Genomic DNA, 5840 nt, shown 5'->3' with positions numbered 1-5840 from the left:
TGTCACATGCTATATAATTTACTTGTACATAATAATATACTTTATATTATTCTAGTTGGTGTACATTTGCGTTCCTAGCACACAAATGCCATCAATGCATCTAAGCATGTGCAGACGCTTCTTTATAAATTAGGTACACCTCCACACCAGCAGATGGAGGATGAAGACATGCAAAGATAATGCCAGTCTTGATAAATGTCCCCAGAGTTTTGCATATAATTCTCACTGGGACAAGAACAACCATGCCGGGACAGGACACTCTCTAATCCTCTTGTAATTTCTATTTCCTCAGGCAATTCAGAGCATACCAGTAACATACATGCCATACTCTTCTCTGCAGGACTCTGTCTAACCAAAAATGGCTTTATCATCCTGAAATACATGAACTGTCTTAAAGAGGATCTCTCAACACCTCCACCAATTTTACTATTTTGTATTTGTTAATAGGCACCCCTCCACTTATTCCAGCACAATTGGAATTTTCTCTCTCGCCCCCACCGAGCAACAACCACAGTTAATTTTGGTGCCTGATGTGCTATTTAAGCTCTGTGATGTCAGAAGGGCGATGTCAGGCAGGGGGAGTGATTCAGAACACCAATCAGAGGCAGCCAGTGTCAGAGCTCAGAATCACACCCCTTATCTGCTCCTGCCTGACACCGCCCTCCTGACAGTACAGAGCCTAAATAGCATATCAGACACCAAAACCAACTTGCTTAGGAACAGTAGAGGTTAGAGAAAAAATTCCAACTGTGCCAAAATCAGTGGATCAGCACTATTACCTGATGTAAGGAACTGGAGTTGTTCTAGGTGGGGAGAGGTTTTCTTTAAGTCCACCATGAGTCATCTTTCAATAGGCCCCTCTGAACGGCAAATGCCACCAGCCTTCCATGATAACTCATTAGCTGGGTTACTGGACCTCTTCCATCACTGGTTACAGTTTTGCAGCCAGAAACATGTACTGCTGTATTGCATCCTCTTCTGGAACATTGAGCACAGACTGACTCAATGATCCTGCTGGCTATGCCAAAAAGTTGTAACAGGCATAGTAGCCAATTCTGCCAAAAAGTTGTTCTTGTGGTGTAAGTAACCCTGACCTACCCAAAGACAGGACATCCAGGACCCACTAAATGGTGACTCTAAGGGAAAACACCTGAAGAAAACATCAAATGATGTAGATCACAATTTTGTTTTTACTAAGCATTATTCTAGGTACAACAATAGTTAATAGCATTACAACTCTGTCCAAACACAAGGAAATGTGTTCAGTAGCGTTAGAGTTGCTGGACCAGAGCCACACAGCAGATGGTTACCTTGCAGGCAAAGGGTACGTGCACACAAGACTTCCTGCAATATGCTCTGAAGTCTGTTTTTTTAGGACAGGTAATACTTTGGCAAAACAAATCTCCACTCTTCTTCTTGGGCGCTTGGCCCTCACACAAAATGTATCCTCTTCTGGCCGGTCCAGGATGAACCCATCTCAGAGGCCCCACCAGATGAGGAGACCGCTACCCTGACATGTGTTCACTCAGCACTCAGTATACCTCCTCTGACTTTTACTAAAGCTACGGCCTCATGTACATGACTGAGGGTGCAAACCAAGACTTTTCCAGTTGGGGGTCTGATGCTTTGTCCTGTTCTGATTATTATAGAACAGGTGATATCCTGCTCTGCGACACTGTAATGAACCCCTCCCACTGAAGTCACTAAGGGAAGGTAAGCAATCAGATGTCATCTGAGTACATTCCACTATAAAATTGGCACCCTGTCGGCCTTACATATCCAACACAATAGTGACTCCTATTTTCAGTATTGAACACTCTCTAAAGATCATTTTGCCACATTGTCTATCTCTAGGATATGCATATACAAACATATTCTGGATTTTGGGTGCTGTCCCAAGCAATAGGAGTTATGTCCCTGCTTCAACCTTATCTACATCTGGAGGATGCAGGGAGAGTTGAGTACAATGGTGAAGCAGGGAACCAACATCTCCCTGCTTCACCATTCAGCCCCTGTCTCTTACTGTGGCAGCTTGGGAGGGGGCAATGGTACTACAGTGACATCACTGTATTGCAACTGCTTTTCTCAAGCTGCCAGCAGCAGAGGCTTGGGGGAACGGGGTGAAGTATTACTTTTTTTTTGTTTGTGCCATAAGTAACGGGCATTATTTATACTGTCGGGGTCATTATATTTTGGGTGCCACAATGAATGGGGTATAATACTTTGAGGGGCACAATGAGGGGGACATTATAATATGGGGGCTACAATGAGGGTGGAGTTGGAGATGTGGTGTGGTGAAAGTTGGGAGGTATGAATCATGCTTGGGATCCACCACAGGATAGAAACTTGTGGGGAAAATAAACATTGTGCCACCTCTCTCAAGACCACCATTCCAGAAACCGCTGCAATAGTCAAAACTACAGCAGCATACAAATATAATACAATGCAATGTATGGAAAGACATCAGAATTAAAGTGGGAGGTATGTCCTGGGGTTATCTTGCTTTTTAAAACTGATGTCCCGCTCATAGGGTAGGACCTCAATTTTAGATTGATAGGGGTCCAATTATTCAGAGCTCCAGGGATCAGCTGTTTCCTTTATTATTCTGATATCAAAAGTAATAATATTCAGGCAAATTGCTTGGATATTTTTCATCTGGTGTTATAATAATAAATGTATATTACTCTGTAAGAAGTGTGCAATGGGCAGAGATGATGACATGAAGGCAGATGGATTTTGAGATCTGTCACAGTATATTACAATCAGGCACATGAGGTAGCCAATCCACACAGGAGCATGCTGGTGAGCACTGCACATATGGGGCACAGATGGATGATTACAATGTACAGGAGGGTACTGATGGGTGACTATTGTACATTATGTTTTCTGATCACTTCACAACAGCTAGTGAAGAGATTAGACCCCAAGACACTGGTAAAACATTCCTACCCAGGCATCAGCCACTGTCATGGATTGAATTAGATGACCAATCGCAACAATCACTGACCACTGTTGCTAAATTGACTGTCAGTTCCTGCTCCTCTTGTCCCAGTGTCCGGTAATACATGTACACTGGGATGCAATAACTAACAATATTCCCCAATCTACATGTAATTGAAAATATATTAAACTGTTAAAATCCCTTTCAGACCCTAAAAAATGTTTTTTTGGAAAGCAGATATTTGGTAAATAATATTTATAAACTAATCTGGATGATGGGACTGAAAAGCAGAACATTTCAAAGTTTGAAAATTGCTAATTTTTTAAAATTTTCATACAATCTCCTATTTTTGTCAAAAATAAAGATATAAATATCTACCAGAGTTACCAGAATTATTACCACATAAAGTGACACGTCAGCTGTGAAAAATAGAGCGGTGTCCTTAAAGTGTAACCATTAAACTAATAGTGTATGGAGAGTTACAGCTCTGATTCCAAGCAGTGGAGTTAGGGTCCCAACCTGTCTCTGAATATAAGGATGAACTTCACACAATTGATAGTGTTCAATCAATCACCATTTATTAGTAAAGCCAAGTGAACGTTTTCGGTCTTTCTGACCTTCATCAGACTCTTATATGCAGAAGGTAAGTAGAAGCAAACATGCTAGTCCAAACAACTTGGGTCAGCCAGCCGGAGACCAAACCGAGCCCACAAATATGTATAAAGTAAGATGCAAAAATTGATGCAAAAATTGAAGAGACAGCCGTGTACGCGTCTGGGGAATCGCCTATGGCAGAGGTAAAGCTCGCCACTGCCATAGGCGATTCCCCAGACGCGTACACGGCTATCTCTTCAATTTTTGCATCATACTTTATATATATTTGTTGGCTCGGTTTGGTCTCTGGTTGGCTGACCCAAGTTGTTTGGACTATTAAGCATGTTTGCTTCTACTTACCTTCTGCATATGAGAGTCTGATGAAGGTCAGAAAGACCAAAAACGTTCACTTGGCTTTACTAATAAATGGTGATTGATTGAACACTATCAATTGCGTGGAGTTCATCCTTACATTAAACTAATAGTGTAACTACTGGAATAATTTTTTGCTATTATGACATTTTTGTAATATGCTTTATTAATCTATTAAACTTTCTTTTAATACAAAACAGGCTGTGAAGTTCCTATTAGCAATGCTCTAAGTATTGCCAGAGAAAGTCTGTCCCATATACCCATAAACAATGCTGAATTTAGAGCTGAAGCCAAAGGGGAAATGTTCACTTCAATTCGCTGTATCTCCGGTTTTATACCAACTGCAAATATGGTTCTGGAATTTCTTTAAAAAAAAAATAAAAGCAGCCATTGTAAGCTAGTACTAACTGAACCAGAACATGAGATATCACTAATTAAATCGGAGATGCAGAAATTTGTAATAACCATTCAGCTCTGGTGAATACTACAGCTCTTTATGCTGCATTGAGTACTTAGAATCTTAGCTTTGTGATTCCAGAACCATTTTTCTAGGTGGTATAAAACCGGAGATACAGCCATTTGAAGTGACCATCCCACCTTCGGTAAATACTTCAGCTCTGCATATTTACAAAACGAATATGTCTGCCGGCTTTCCTTTCTAGATGCTCAGATAGAGGGTTGCTAAGGAGAATGTTACATCCTGTTTTAACATAAAAAGGAAGTTAGATAGGATAATAAAGTATATTTCAAAAATTTTCACCACCTCCAGAATCAATAGCAAAAAAAAATGGAAATTACACTTTAAGGCAAAAACTTGCTGTGTACTTAAAAGGGATTCTTCCATTAAAAACCTTTTTTCTGTGGATAAGACGTCGGAATAGCCTTTAGAAAGGCTATTCGTCTCTTACCTTTAGATGTGATCTCCGCCGCGCTGTTCCTTAGAAATACCGTTTTTTACCGGTATATAAAATAGTTCTCTCGCAGCGGTGGGGGCGGGCCCCAGCGCTGGAAATGCGATGGGGGCGTCCCCACTGCTGCTCGAGAACAGGATCCTGCGACGCCTCTATCTTCTGCTGGATCCTCCCCTTCTTTCCTTGTCTTTCTTCAGCGGCATCCCCTCCGACGCCTGCGCAATTGGCTTTGCCAGTGAGACACTAGTAGAGCCGACTGCGCATGCCGGCCAGCAGCCATAGTTCCGAGGCCGTAATTGCGCACCTAAGAAAGACGAGTTCAGAAGAGGAGGATCCAGCAGAAGATAGAAGCGTCGCAGGATCGTGTTCTCGAGCAGCAGTGGGGACGCCCCCATCGCATTTTCAGCGCTGGGGCCCGCCCCCATCGCTACGAGAGAACGGTATTTCTAAGGAACGGCGCAGCGGAGATCACATCTAAAGGTTAGAGACGAATAGCCTATCTAAAGGCTATTCCGACATCTTATCCACAGAAAAAAGGTTTTTAATGGTAGAATCCCTTTAAAGGGATTATCTAGTTTGTTTTTTCTTTTAAACAATATGGGTCAAATAACGGGGTGCATTACTACAACACTTCCTTAGATATATCCTGTTTAAAGTTTGGCCTATTTATCTGCCTTATTTTCAGGTCATTGACCACAGCTGTAATGTTTCATTTGCAAGCTCACTGCCCCTCACTGTGAGCAGTGCAGCCAGCTGTGCAGTGAGGGTAGTGCTGTGCACTTGTGACTCAGACTTCATGGAGGGTGAATGTCTTATATAACCACTTGTCAGTGCTTCATTAGAGTTTGTTCTCTTCACAGCTGTAAACTCCTCCTAATATCCACAATATTCACTTTGTGCCATGCTGATGATTTGACTTTCTGCTCGCAGGACATCCCCTACTATTATATTATCCATTACAATGGCACTACAGATAATAAGATGTGGTATTTGTGCCTTGTGAACCTCACTGAATCCCAGCG

Source organism: Leptodactylus fuscus, chromosome 6, assembly GCF_031893055.1.
Source record: "Leptodactylus fuscus isolate aLepFus1 chromosome 6, aLepFus1.hap2, whole genome shotgun sequence".
Lineage (NCBI taxonomy): Eukaryota > Metazoa > Chordata > Amphibia > Anura > Leptodactylidae > Leptodactylus > Leptodactylus fuscus.
Note: the sequence above shows the minus strand (reverse complement) of the source record.